Source organism: Carettochelys insculpta, chromosome 3 (assembly GCF_033958435.1).
Source record: "Carettochelys insculpta isolate YL-2023 chromosome 3, ASM3395843v1, whole genome shotgun sequence".
Taxonomy (NCBI): Eukaryota; Metazoa; Chordata; order Testudines; family Carettochelyidae; genus Carettochelys; species Carettochelys insculpta.
Window position 1 is genome coordinate 78,420,317 of NC_134139.1, and position 15,931 is coordinate 78,436,247.

Here is a 15,931-nt window from a genome sequence, read left to right on the forward strand (position 1 = left end):
CTGCTGCTGCCATGGAGTTCAGCAATGTTGAGATCCTTGGAGGCTAGGCAGCCAAATGCACTCCACTTATCATCCTGGAAGTAGATTTTATAAAATATAAGAGGCGATGTGATGAGAATACCCCTGTAAACGTCCTGCAACTGTGTTTTGATATTTCCAGACACACACTTTAGACATTTAGATTATGCACAGAAGAGTTAATGTTAGCTAGCTATTAGCACACACCTATCACGTGTTACTATGCAGGAACGCTGGGTACCATAGGATAGGTTCTAATGGCTAGTGCCCAAATGAGCTTACCCTGTCCTCGATTGCCTCTGGGTGCAGATACTCCCCTACAACTCTGAACCACCACTGCTCCTCTACCTAGTTTTGGAGAAGGCTGCTCAGAAGGGCTAGTATAGAGCTGGCTGAAAAAATGGACTTATCATGGTTTTAGATTGAAAAATGCCTTGCCACTTCTAAAACCAAAACTGGTTGGACAGACTTCAAACTCTCTCAGACAAAGAGTTAATGGGCACAAAACAGACATCAAAACACTCCTGATCCACAAACCAGTAATGTCTACATTTTAATGGAGTGAGCTTTCTGTTAATGACTTAAGAGTTTGCATCTTATTGAAGAATTTTCAGTCTGCTTTGGAACGAGAAGCTGCTGAACTCTCTTTCATATTCAAATTCGACACATTAACACGTGGTTTGCGTGTATGCGTGTTTTCTGGGACACTATAGGGGCTCTTTTGCATAATTGGCTTCATCTAATTTTTGACTCCCCCCCCACTCTCTGCTCACCTTGATAATTTTTTTCTGATTTGTCAACCTTGCTTACTGTTTTTGGTTCTCTGTGCCTTAAATATTGAGTCTGTTCTGGTCTGGCTATGGTCTGAAAAAGTGGGTCTGTCCCACGAAAGCTCACCTAATAAGTTAGTTTGTTAATCTTGAAAGTGCTACTTTACTGTTTTTTGTTTTAAAACCAAAACTGAGTGAGGAAATTTTTTGTTTTACTTTTAACTTTCCTATTTTTCGTGACCAAAAAAACCCACCAAAATCAAAAACCCAATTTTAAAATGTTTCCAGTGTTCACATTCTGTCTGCCTCTCTTCCTCCTGCCTGGCCCTCTTTCTTCCCTTTCTCTATCGTGCCAATGGGAGTGTGGAAAGGGTGAGGCGAGGAAAATGTGTGTAGGAAGAGCCCTCAGTACTTCCAGTTTTCATTGTTCATCAGATCAATTTCCATCTGCAATTTCTTTTTCATTCAATGAAAAGGGTAGAAGGGTGTGAGAGAAATACTGTTTGTTGACCAGCTCTAGACTCAACACCTTGTGTAACCTGAGGGCGGATCTACACTCCAGAAGCAATTTGACCTAAGGTACACCACTCCAGCTATGAGAATTGTGTAGTTGGAGTCAACAAACCTTATGTCAAGTTTCCAGAACAGTCCCACAGAGGGAGGTTGATGGGAGAAACTCGCCCATTAAGTTCCCTTACTCCTCACAACAGGGAGGAGTACCGTGCTCAATGGGAGTGCCCTCCAGGTTTGTTACTACTAGGCACGCTAAATTGAAGCCGGGAAGAGCAAAGGTGACAGTGTCCATCTCCTGTTTACTATAGAACAAGCCCCCAGTTACAGATCTATGAGTCTATTCATAAAAGAGCAGACTAAGGAAATGGAGCTGTGCCCAGTAGCTTCCCCAGGAGTGAACACCTTGCACAGGAGTTTTGCTGACTTCCAGTTCTTGCTGATCCAATAGGCTGAGGCAGTCACCCAAGAGACATGCACACCTGCTTGATTCAAACCTCTGAGTGAAAAGTCCCATGGTCCTTTGCAATCTATTGAGCCCTGGCTGCACTGCTTCTAGAATTGTCATAGGCGTGCAGGTGAAGATAAGAACATAAGAACATAAGAATGGCCATACTGGGTAAGACCAAAGGTCCATCGAGCCCAGCATCCCATCTGCCGACGGTGGCCAATGCCAGGTGCCCCAGAGAAGGAGAACAGAAGACAATGATGAAGTGATTTATCTCCTGCCCTTGTTATGAAGGCTAGGGCACCATACTTTACCCCTGGCTAATAGCCATTTATGGACCTAACCTGCAAAAATTTATCAAGCTCTTTTTTAAACCCTAATAGAGTCCTGGCCTTCACAGTCTCCTCGGGCAAGGAGTTCCACAGGTTGACTGTGCGCTGTGTGAAGAAAAATTTCCTTTTATTAGTTTTGAACCTACTACTCATCAATTTCATTTGGTGTCCCCTAGTTCTTGTATTATGGGAAAAGGTAAATAATTTTTCTATATTCACTTTCTCCACACCATTCATGATTTTATATACCTCTATCATATCGCCCCTCAATCGCCTCTTTTCCAAACTGAAAAGTCGCAGTCTCTCTAGCCTCTCCCCATATGGGACCCTTTCCAAGACCCTAATCATCTTAGTCGCCCTTTTCTGAACCTTTTCTAATGCCAATATATCTTTTTTGAGATTACTCAATTAGAATGTGTGTGTGTGTGTGTGTGTGAGAGAGAGAGAGAGAGAGAGAGAGAGAGAATTAGGAAGGATTAGAGAAATGGTAAAGCACAGTAAATCCAAACCCAGATTAATTTAATACAGGCTAAACAAACACTGAGAAAGAAATAAAATTCCTTCCAACATTATCTTTCATTTTCATGCTATGAGTCAGAGATGAAAGCAGCTGGAAGGGAGCAGGGAAACTCTCAAAGTTCTCCTTTGGGGAATGTGGTGGCCAATAATCTTCAAAAAAAATGTGTCGTATTTTCTGAGAGCTGTTGACATGTCATGTTTTTTCTGTCAAGCAGGCATAAAAGGAAATGGCGTACCAGCCCACTGGGTGAGCATGGATGCTATTACAATGGCTGGAACACTGCCTTATTACACAGAGCAGGAGCCTCAGCTGCTGTAAATTAGCATAATTTCACCGACTTTAGCTTTTTCATTAGCTGTGCGTCTGGCTCAGGGTTCTTGGGCTGTGGCTTGGCTAGGGGAATAACCAACACCCATCGAGTAGAGCAGTGTTTCTTAAACTTTTTGAGCCCATGAAACGCCAAACAATAATGTTTTTTGTGGACCACCTATGAAAATTTTCTTCAGAAAATTGTTTTCTTAAAGGAAAAAAAAAAAGGAAAAAGAAAAAAATTCCTTACCCCTGCTCCGAAACAGCAACAAGTGTAAAGCAAAACCAAAAGGAAGTAATTTAATCAGGTATCATAGCGATGAAGAAGTAACACTGTATCTGGTTTTAATAACAGAAAATATATATCATCAGTGTATTTTTCCAAATGCTCGTGGCACACCTTGAAGTTGTTCACGGAACACCGGTGTTCTTCAGAACATAGTTTAAGAAACACTTGCAGCAGTGGGTATTTCAATCGGCATCAACACATCATTGAATGGCTGATGCAAAACTGCAGGGGCTCTTTAAGAAAAGAGGAAAGGACGGGTTCAAGGTTTTATATATTTCGCACTGGAATTCCGTTAAGGAATCTACTTCTTTGGAAGCAGCAGTCACTTGACACATGAACCACAGGCCATGGTGCTGGGGCGAGATGCCTTCTCAGAGGTGGCAATTTGCCATCTCACAAGAAAACAAACAAAATGACTATGAGGAGTCATAGAAAGAAAGTTAACACAAGGGTTGTGTCTACAAGAGCCCCTTCCTTTCAGAAGGGGCATGTTAATGAGTGAGTTCAAAAAATGCTAATGAGGCACTGCCATGAATATGCAGCACCTCATTAGCCTAATGGCATCTGTGGCGATTCAAAAGTGCTGCTTTCAAATCGCGCGCCGCCTGTGTAGACGGGGGCCTTTCGAAATGATCCCCCAGTCTTCGAAAGCCCCTTATTCCTAACACCAGATAGGAAGAAGGGGCTTTCGAAGACTGGGTGGTCCTTTCAAAAGGCCCCCGTCTCCACAGGTGGGGCACAATTAGAAAGCGGCACTTTTGAATTGCTGCGGCCGCCATTATGCTAATGAGGCACTGCACATTCATGCAGCTTTTAAATTCCCTCCTTAACATGCCCCTTCTGAAAGAAGGGGCTCATGTAGACACAGCCAAGGAGTCACCAACCCATGTTGGAGAAAGAACTTTTTACGCTAGTGCCCCTCTGCATAGCTAGCTAGATATTTTTCCCCAGTGCACCACAAAGCAAACTTACAGGGTTTTTTTGTTTGTTTGTTTAACACTTTAATAGTTAAAGAAGCAGCAGCTTGGACCATGTCTCCTTCTCACTTAGATTGCTGATGTTCAGAATGGGTGTAGGATCAGATAAAATGAAAAGTGACCCAAAAAACTCTAGCGCAACTTTTGACCAGAACTTCTTCTAATTCTCAACACTCAGGATGCTTCTGCATTTTCTTGACTCTCTGGGACTGAAGCAGAAATGCTAAAATACCATGTGAAATGCTATAAAGCTTTATAACTCTGTAATTCTTTGAAAAGGACACACCTTTTAAAATTATCCATAAGTTGGTCAGATGCCTGGAAAGTTCTCTTTCCAAATTTTTGAGCGGGCCTCTTAAACTGCACAAGGAAATCTGGTCCCACTTGGACCTAAAGGAGGAATTCGTGTTTGCTTTGGCTTGGGCCTATTGCATACGTACCAATTTGTGGGTACAGAAGGATGCTTGCCTCTGTCAACCAGGTAAAGAAATATGCACATATTTGACTTGCACCTACACTTGCCTATTTGCACAGGAAAAATGGGGGGGGGAAGGGTGAATGCAATTTTACAATTGATGTTTAAAAATGAGACTCATAGCTATTGCATTGAGCAGAATTGGCAGCATATGCCATTGCTCCATTTAAATAAGTGCTCACCCTTAAAGGCATACCAGGCTTCACCACATGTAAGGGATTAATACTGGTAACTCTGATATGATGCAACCTCTCTTCATGATGGGAATGGTCTTTTGGTGCTAAAAATAGCATTAGGCCAGATTTTTAAAGATACTGAGATATTGCTGCACTCAGCGTTGAACCGTCTAAATCAGGCATGTCCAACCTGCGGCCCTGGGCAGCTAGTAATGCGGCCCCACATGATCGTAAACTTTTAACATTATTATGTGATTTATATACATTAACTATATTATATATTTTATATGCGGCCCAAGACAATTCCTCTTCACTCAATGCGGCCCAGGCAAGCCAAAAGGTTGGACACCCATGGTCTAAATGATTTAGGAGCAGAAATTGCATTCTCAGAAAGGATTTATGCACTTGAGCAGCCTGAGGCCAGGTCTACTCTAGGAAAATAAGTTGGTTTCAGAGACGCAATTCTAGCTACAGTAAATGTGTAGCTGGAATCAACGTATCTGCAATTGACTTACCTGTCTGTCCTCCTGGAGGGAGGTCGATGGGGGAAACTCTTCTGTTGACCTCTGTTGTGAGGAGTACGGAGGTTGATTGCCAAACCTTGATAGGTTGATTTTGCATGTCCCCACCAGACACGCAAAATCGAATCCCAGAAGATCGACTCGGAGAGGGTCGATCTTCCAGGTAATGTAGACATGACCTGAATCATCTTTGAAAATGCAATTTAGGCTCCTAAATCAGTTGGGTGATGTGATGCTGAGCACTACAGTACTGAAGCAGCTTTTAAACCCTACGGCCTGAGAGCCAAATTCTGCACTGGAGTAATTCCAATGATTTGAAGGGGGATGCAGCAGAGTGTGGGACCTAAAAACCACATTCTACCCTGCTGGCACCCCATTTAACACCACTATTTTCCTTGGACTTGAAGTGGGTATCTGTGAAAAACTTCTGATCATGAATGTCCAAAGTATTGATTCACTAAACCCAGCCGTGTATTTAATACTTTTCATGATATGTGTGACTCTTCATAAGGAATGATGTACCCATCAAATGAATTTCTTTTGATCCAGCTGACACTCCAGATCCTTTGCTTAGTTATAATTACAGCATTTTATTTTAAGGCATTAGGAGTCTGTCAGGTTTTTCTGAGAGAAACGAGGGAGCAGATCTGGGATGGAAAATCTGTGGGAGGCTTTTACTGCCTGAAACTGATCATAAAAGACAGGCAAAGATTACCAAATCCCAAACAGGGAAAGGGCTTAGGGAAGTAAAAGCTGTAAAACGGCACACTCTTTAAACTGTGTTTTTGTTTGTGCTTCATTTTCACTGGCTTCATTTACTCTGTGTCTATGCCTGACCTGGATCCTCATAAACTGCAGAGGCATCAACTGGTGGAGACACAGAGGATTAACTTGCAGACAGTCCATTGCAAACTTCAACCCCACCCCTGCAGTCTGAACAAAACTTGGTTTTTATGAGGGCAACTGGTGGGGAAACATGGCGCTGTTTTGTTTTTTTTTTTGAGGTGGGGAGGCTTCCTCTCTGTAGTAAGATGAGCTGTGAGATCAGTTCTGAACCTAAAAACTGTGAAACACGAGGAATACTGGTCAGTCACATCAAGTGTCAAAAGATTAAACAAGGTTGCTCGACACAAAGACAATGCCAGAATCTATTTCACACTGGCACAAAATCTGGTATAGGATTTACCAGTCTGGAATGTTAGAAAGGAAGAGATGTGAGCCAACAACAGAAGATGTTAGTGTCCTAAAAGGGTTAGCTGCTTGGATTAATTCAGTATGGGTAGGTTCTGGTAACAGCCTTGTGTGGGCACCTACTTAGCGATAACAAAATCTCCCTACAGCCAACAAATTCTGGAATGGAGTCTGGACTGTGTGTGGGGTGAGACTGTTAATCTTGTGTGATCTAAAACCCCACTTGGTAATCTAGAAAGAATGTCCCCAGGTTATTGTAAGGACCTCTCCCTTAATCCATTAACTCTCTCTTGGAAAAATAAGCAGACAAGTTGCACGTGGATGTTGATTCCTACCTGAAATGAGCATCAAGGAACACCCTGCCCTGGGAGTAATAAGAGAAGAGTCATCAATAGCTCTAAAATTTCTTCGTATCACTCTGGTGGTGTAAAAGGATGTAACCATCCACAAGGAATATGCCTTCCAGCACAGCGCTACTGGAATGTCTCTAAGCCACTCCCACCACTGCCCTGCTGACTGAATGGACCATGCCACAGGTAAGAAAGGAAAGGAAAGGGGCTGCAGTGCAGTGTGCAGTGGCTATTCTCTGCTTTCTGCAGCTCACCCAGGGTCCAGAGGATGCTCTAACCAAGAGGTTCTCAATCTATTTTGTTGTGTTACCTAGCTGCTCTGTGTTCTTGGGGAACCTGCATGCAGAATCCAGCCTGACTAACTCACACAAGACCTCCCCCACAACCTCTCCTTGAACCAAAGCCAATCAAAAGAAAGATAAAAGGCAATGCAGGGTAAGGCACACCTAGACACCTCCAGACAAAACAAAACAGCAGAATTGTAGCACTGTAAAAGCTAACAACATGATTTATTTGGTGATGAGCTTTCATGGGACAGACCCACTTCATCAGTCCCATGAAAGCTCATCACTGAATAAGTCATCTTGTCAGTCTTTAGAGTGCTACATTTCTGCTGTTTTGTTTGTTGGAGTACAGACTAACACAGCTATCTCTCTGTTACTATCTCCAGACAAGGGTGACAGGATAAAGGACGCTTCCCACCCAACCCCACACCCCCTCAGCCTCCTTTGCAATGGAGATGGGACAGGAAGTCATCTCCAGCATGGAGAACAAGTATTCCAGGCAAGACCTTCACTGAACTCTGGGCCCAAGAATGCAAAGAAGCATTGAACAATGGGGAATTTGTGCTCCAGATGTTAACGAACCTACCCTTGCCCACACCCAGTCAGTAGTTATCAGACCAATTCCAGTAATAAATCCTCTACTGGTGTCCAAAATGCTGAAGTGACTTATATGCCATCATGTGCCAGCAATGCCCCACTGCAATTTACATTGGCCAAACTGGACAGTCTCTCCATAAAAGAATAAATGGACATAAATCAGACATCAGAAATGGTAATGTACAGAAGCCTGTGGGGGAACACTTCTATCTCCCTGGACACTCAGTGGCAGATTTAAGAGTGACAGCCCTGAAACAAAAAAATTTCAAAAATCAAATGGAGAGAGAAATCTCTGAGCTGCAATTTATTTGCAAATTTGACTCCATTAACCATGGATTAAACAGAGACTTGGGGGTGGCTCCCAGCTTACAAAAACATCTTCTCTGCCCTCGGTGTTAAGATCTCCCCATTAGACTCTGACAATGGCTCACATCCCCCTGTCTGATCTGAATTGTTTTTTCCTCTTTTGATATGTACTATTGATAATGGGCCATTTACACCTTGCTGAATAGACCTTGTCAGCTCTGACCCTCCCTTTTACTGGGACCCTACTCTTTAAATACCCCTCTGAAACCACCCCCCCCACTCATGCATCTGATGAAGTGGGTCTTTGCCCATGAAAGCTTATGCTCCAAAATATCTGTTAGTCTATGAGTTGCTACAGGACTTCTTGTTGTTCTTGAATTGCTTTATGAGCTTCACTAGAAGGAACACCACCCAAAGCCAGGAATGATCAGTTCCTATTGTCTAACCTGAACAGGACAACTTTGGTACACTCCCTCCAATCAATCAGTTTATCCAGAAACAAATCTACTGTTTTCCCTTGAACTTGTTCTTTCCCTGAGGAAACCCCTACCCATGCTCAGGGAAAAGGTTCAGATGCCTGGCTCCAGCATCAGCTCCATTGCGACTTCATATTCTCCTGATTGCTCACAAATGGGGGCTCTGCTCTGCTTGTCTCCAACACTCCAGACCCCCCCAGCTACCATTACCACCTGGGACCCCCAATCAATTTGAGCTGCACAGAGTGGTGAGAACCCAGCACTCCCTCTCCCTTTCTTTAGGTATAGCCTTCTGACCCTGACTTGCGTGGTCAGCTATGGTTAGCTAAACCTGACTTTTGTAATCAAACTTAAGTTTGACTTAATATTATGACTGCGTTGTTCGGTTCACTCCCCTTGTACATCAATAAATAACATTCAGGCTTAAACTGGTGGCTTCTCTCTCTCTCTCTCTCTCTCTCTCTCTCACACACACACACTGCCCCCTGGGAATTTTTGGCTTCCGCATGAGCTCTGTAGCAACATTCCTCATACTGAAGCTAAAGAACCCTGCAGTGCGCAAGATCTGCTCATCAAGTGGGTTACTACTACTAGAATAATTGCAACATGAAAGTGGGGATAGCAACATGCTGACCCTGGGGCAGCTTGGAAGAGCTGTTTAGAATCATAAAATGATAGATTTCTAGGGCTGGAAGAGGAGTTCAGCCCCTTGCCCAAACCAGGATCAACCCTAACTAAATCATTCCAGCCAGGACTTTGACAAACCAGAACTTGAAAACCTCTAGGGATGGAGATTCCACCACCCCTCTCAGTAACACATTCCAGTGCTTCGCCACTCTCCTGGTGGAATAGTTTTTCCTAATGTCCAACCTCCACCTCACCCACTGTAACTTGAGAGCTTTGCTCCTCATTCTGTCATCTGTCACCACTGAGAACAGCCTCTCTCCATCCTCTTTAGAACTTCCCTTCAAGAAGTTGAGGGTTGCTATCAAATTGTCTCTTGCTTTTCTCTGCTGCAAACTAAATAAGCCCAAATCCCTCAGCCTCTCCTCATAAGCCATGTGTTCCAGACCCCTAATCATTTTGACAACAACAAGAAGTCTTGTGGCACCTTATAGACTAACAGATATTTTGGAACATAAGCTTTCATGGGCAAAGACCCACTTCATCAGATGCATGCGTGGGGGGGTGTTGATATCAGAGGGGTATTTAAAGAGTGGGTTCTCAGTAAGAGGGAGGGCCAGAGCTGACAAGGTCTATTCAGCAAGGTGGAAATGGCCCAGTATCAACAGCACTTATCAAAAGAGGAAAAAACTAGTCAGATCAGACAGGGGGATGTGAGCCTTTGTCAGAGTCTAATGGGGAGATATTAGCACCCAGTTCAGAGAATCTGCCTTTGTAAGCTGCGAGACACTCCCAGTCTCTGTTTAATCCATGGTAAATGGAGCCAAATTTGCAACTAAATTGCAGCTCAGAGATTTCTCTCTCCATTTGATTTTTGAAATTTTTTTGTTTCAGAACTGTCGCCCTTGAATCTGCCACCTGAGTGTCCAGGGAGACTGAAGTGTTCCCCCACAGGCTTCTGTACATTACCACTCCTGATGTCTGACTTATGTCCATTTATTCTTTTACATAGAGACTGTCCAGTCTGGCCAATGTAGATTGCAGTGGGGCATTGCTGGCACATGATGGCATATATTATATTAGTAGATGTGCAGGTAAAGTAGCCCCTGATGGTATGGTTGGTGTTAGGTCCTGTGACGATATCACTGGTGTAGAGATGTGAGCAGAGTTGGCAGAGAGGACTCTTGCAGGGGCTGGTTCCAGGCCCCCCACTCATGCATCTGATGAAGAGGGTCTTTGCCCACAAAAGCTTATGCTCCAAAATATCTGTTAGTCTACAAGGTGCCACAAGACTTCTTGTTGTTCTCGAAGCTACAGACTAACACAGCTACCTCTCTGATACTAATCATTTGGGTTGCCCTCCACTGCACCCTCTCCAATGCATCCACATCCTTTCTATAATGGGGGGGCCCAGCCTGCTGCATATGCCTCTCTTCTGCTACGGTGCCCACAGCATTTGAGGTTGGCAGCTTGAAAGTGCTCCTTGACCCAGTCTGCTGAGTCCAAGGGCACATGAGGCTGATGGCTTGGAAGTACTGCTCGACCCACCCTACTGAGTCCAGGGACATATGAGGGGTCAGCTTGAGAGTCAGGATTAACCTGGTCCTCTCAGGTGTGGTGTGGGTGTGTGCATGTGTGTGCACACCAGTGCATGTGTGGACTGTGCATGATCGCGCGAAGAACCCAGCCCTGGGGCACCTAGATCCTGCAGGAGAGCTCCATTGGGAGGGAACTTGCCTAAGGGAGAAGTAAAGCTCCATATGAGACCACAAGTGACATAAGCAGCCCATTAACAGAGTTACCAAACCCCACCCAGAAGAGTTACCCAAACAAATGGGTGTGCCCCAAAGTAATGGGCAAAGCTGGTAATGAATGCTGTAATGCCACAAAACAGGCACTTTGAGACCCTACAGCCGTAAGGAAAAGGAGAGTGGTTGTGCTCCCCACAGGGGTCGCTTCACCCCCCACCCCCATGGGTTTGAATCCATGCTCTAACTGGCCTTGCAGGGCTCAGAGTACAGGGGCTGCAACAGATGGCTTAGGGCTACGTTTTTCCCTCTGCCTCTTCATATCCCAAACACAGAAATGGAGCAACTCTGAAACAAAACTGAGGGTCTAACCCACTGGGCTCATGGCTCTTGCAGTGGCAGTTCAAATTACTCTGTGGAGTGTGGTGTTTTGGTTTGGTTTTGTTAGCAGGAACATAAATTAGTTCCCTATAATGAGATCAAACCCAGGAAACATTTAATTAGGGCTTCCTACCCAATATGACATTCAAATCCTTTTCATCATAGGAAACTAAGTGAGACAGACAACAATGCATTGAAACAGGTTATGCCATTAAACTGTAAGGGATTAAAGTTGATTTTCATTTTTAATTAAGATAACAAGGTACCTGAATTAAGGAAACTTGTGTTAACTAAATGCTTAAGGAAACACAAGCACATCCCCATTAACTAACACGAAAAGCAGCTTGGGCCACCTGAAACTGATTGATACAATGTTCTTGAAAAGCTTTTTCCAGGGACTAACTTCTTATGCTCTGGAGAGGATTGTGAGATTCCCTCTGAGAGATCTCTCCCTTCAATCTCCTTCCTGTAAAATGCTGGTTGATTTTGAGAGAAAGAGTGAGAGGTTCCCCCCCAAGAAAAGTCCCTACATTAAAAGACTACTAAGACAGCAAAAGTAAGCACGCTAAAGGTAGGAAACACCAGCATAAACTTTGCATGTGGAATTCCACAGAGGTTCAGAAAACTTGCAGGACAAGACTTTCTCATGATATAAATTGGTGCAGCTCTACTCACGGTAATAGAGGTGTGATGCCTTGCACCACCCAAAAAAAAAAAAAAGGCTGAGGGACTGTAACAAAATCTGATACTTTCTATAGATTTTTGTACCACCATCCTATAAAATTCTGCAACAGAGACAAAAGGTTCTATGGGTAGGTCTACCCAGTAAAGTTATTTCGAAATTACTATCCTAGCATCTACTCAACACTTATTTTGAAATTGGTAAACCTCAGTGCACAAGGAATAGGGCCTGTTTAGAAATAGGGGTTGTGTAGACAGGGAACACTCTCTTTTGACACAAGCCACAGTGCATCCAGTGGCTGTACGTGTGTAGACTTTGTATTTTGAAATATATTTTTTGCTATTTTGAAATGCATTTTCTGTGTGATAGCATTATTTTGAAATAAACTATTCCAGAATATCTCTTCCAGAATAGCTTATTTCAAAATAAGGCTGCTGTGTAGACAGACTCTTTTGTTCTACCATGATTAAACAAACCTTCAGAAAGCTTATCATTGTCTATATAATATTCTATAGGACTTTCCATTATCTGTGATCCTTCAGTATAATTCATTCTTGGCTATCAATAACAACCTTACAGCCAGCAAGAAACCTTTTTAGGAGCTATTCAGAGCCTATTTTTTTTTAAAAAAAAAAGCTTGTTTAGATTTATTGCTCTTCTAATTGCCCCCGATAGGTGTACTTGATCGAATGTTCACATTCCCTTTGCCCGTCCACTTTTGAAATCACACTGCTCACTCAGCAAAAACTTTTCCCTTAGAAATGCTCAATTCCAGGTAGAAAAACTAAATTAAATAAATTAGCCTATACATGCTTATTACATAGGAGATATTGATGGGGAGGAGGTTGTTTTTAGAAAGCTTTTGTCAAGGAGCTGAAATGGCTTTTTCTTTTTCTTTTTCTTTTCCTTTTCCTTGTGGACTGTGTCATTTTACAAACTGAAAAATAGCTCAGTTCAGACCAGCACTAAATTTGTTCTACCTGGTCTTTCAAGGGCTATAAAAGGGAACACAGACAGGGACTTCATTTCACTATATCCTAATCTACAACCACAAATTTGCTTTGTCACCGGTACGTGCATACATGAACATGCTCCTCTGAAGCAGGCCATCTTTAATTGAAGTACTATGACTATGTGGGTCACGTTATGTGTTTATGAGCTGTGTGTATAAGTAGCTCTTAGCTTTCTTCTAAAACGTCTTTAATTGTTTCAGAATGAATTTAGTGCTTATTAATGGCCCTATCTAATGTTGGCTGAAGTTAATGGGATGCTTACAACTGACTTTGGGTTAGGGTCTTAAAGAGCAGGGGGAATAGCTGTGAAAAGTGAGGTTTTCTACCAAAGCAAATACTGGTGTAGCATGGGCAGCAGCCTTGCGAGGTTCCTCTTATCTGTAGGTCTCAACTGTGCACTGCAAAGACCTTTTCTCCCCAGGAGAAGATAGGTCAATTTAGATACTCATTCTGTCTGCCGCCTTTCTGCCTGAGGTTTCCTCCAGTTAAAAACCGGTGTGACGTTGCCTTAGGTAATGGTGATCCTTATCATTTCCAAATAAAAAGAAGATTAAGACTCATTCCCACAGAACACAGATTAGGGAGGTAATTGAATCATAGAATCCTAGGGCTGGAAGGGACCTCAGGAGGTCATCAAGGCCAGCCCCCAAAACTGGAGCTACCACTCAGCTACATCCCCTTTGTCCTCCTCTGAGCTGGGTCTAGTCTAGAACCTCCAACTTTGTTTATCATTATCAGCTCTTCCCTTGATTGTTTCAGGCACCCAGGCTTAGCTCATTTTTAATGAGGTTTCACCATTTAGTGTTGTCAAACATGAGTCTGATTCAAAAAATCCACGTTTAGAAACACACAGCCAGGGAGACAGAGGGTTAGAACATGCTAAAGCAACAACTCTGTGTTTACGAACAATGTGATTTCCTTCAACCTGCACACGTTTTTGTGTGCAGAGACTGGTGAAAGGCTGGAAGAAGTAAATCGCGGTTCCATAGAGGCCCCAGTGTGCGATTAGTCATTAGCATTCTGGGAGCATAGAGATGATATCAAACCACAGCCCCCTGTTCCTGTAAATAGAGCCCAGTGCATACGCTGCCAACAGCGAGTCATTCATCTGGGGGTCCGGCTTTCACAACAAAATGATTCGATGTTTGCAGGCTCTGATTACAAACATTTCCCTTTTTCGGCACGGCTCGCCTCATTGCACTGTACAGCACATGGTGACTCCTGGCTGATAGGCATCACTACCGCAAATCAACAGAGCTACATGCTGCTCCCCAGGACCTATACCAGTGATTTGGCTGAGAGCTGGAAGCTGAGGGGGTAATTTTACATACTGCAAAGTGACTAGCATGCTGTGTCATGGTTTTTTTTCTTTAACCGAGCATCAGATTCAGCCCTGAGGTAAACAAGCACAATACTGACTGAAGTCCCACTGAGTTCTGCCAGCTGAATCTGGACCAGGAATTCCCTGTCAGATTTGCTCTGGCGGCAGCTCAGTGGATGGCTTTTTTAACTGCCAGCCTTGTCCTTCCCAACTCTTCCCTCAGTGCAGCAACAGCCCTAAAGATACCACAGGCTGGCGGGTGGATTGATCATGCGGATGACAGAATAGAAGCCATCTTGCTTGTCTGTAAGCGCCATTGGGTCAGCAATGCTAGCCAGTGTTCCCACTTAAACCCTGCTAGTAAGCGACCAGGGAGCTTTGTGACCGGGTGCTGGCAAACAGGGTGTGTGCTAACAGGAGGGAGTTTGGAGAGGCTCTCCTGGAGGAGGAGAAGGAAGGAGCAAACTAAAGCACCTTGGGGTAAGTGGCTGCTTATATTTGGAGGTTTTGGGCTTGTGTGTTTGTTTGGAGTTTGGAGTTTGTTTGTTTGGAGTGCTGAGCTGAGTGTGTTTGTTTGTTTGTTTGAAAGGCCGTGTGCTCAGGCAGGCAGGCAGGCAGGCAGTTGGAAGCTGATTAGGTTTGAATTGAAACACCGTGTGCTGATTGGCTGAGCTGTAGGCAGAGGGAGGAGCTATCAGGGAGGCCGAGCACTTAAACCCTGCTAGTAAGCGACCAGGGAGCTTTGCGACCGGGTGCTGGCAAACAGGGTGTGTGCTAACAGGAGGGAGTTTGGAGAGGGGAGTTGAGAGGGGGAGCTTGGAGGGAGCCAGTGACTTCTGTTGCCCTTAAACTAAATCCTTTATAACAACCTCTATCTGAAACATTTAATTAACCCTCATATATAACTAGAGTAGGAAATGGAGGCAGAAGCCCAGCAGCAGAGTGGGGGCTATCCTGTTTATTGTGTCGAGTGCAGTATGTATGACTACCTACCCTGTGGGCGGGTGGCATATGTGTGCGCTCGATGCAAGGAGCTCCTGGCCCTCAGAGACCGAGTGCGTGCTTTGGAGGCCAGGGTGGCTGAACTGGAGGAGCTAAGGAAGGCAGAGGTGTTTGTGGATGAGACTTTCCGGGACATAGTAGGGCTGTCCCACCTCCAATCTGACAGTCCTGAGGCTGTTACGGAGGATGAAAGGCTCAGGGAAGGAGAGCAGTCAAGGGGAGCAGAGGGAAACCATCCCATAGTTGGGACCCTCCTTCCAGAGGGTGATGTTGTATCCTCTCGTGCCGAGGATACTTCTCCGGGGGAGGGAGCGCCAGCTGTTAGGAAGAAGCAGGTTTTAGTAGTGGGGGATTCGATCATTAGAAATATAGATAGTTGGGTTTGTGATGACCGGGAGAACCGTATGGTGACTTGCCTGCCTGGTGCGAAGGTTGCGGATCTCTCGAGGCATCTAGACAGACTTATGGGCAGTGCTGGGGAGGAGCCGGTCGTCGTGGTACATGTTGGTACCAATGACATAGGGAAGGGTAGAAGAGATGTTCTGGAGGCCAAATTTAGGTTACTAGGAAAGAGACTGAAATCCAGAACATCTTTGGTGGCATTCTCTGAA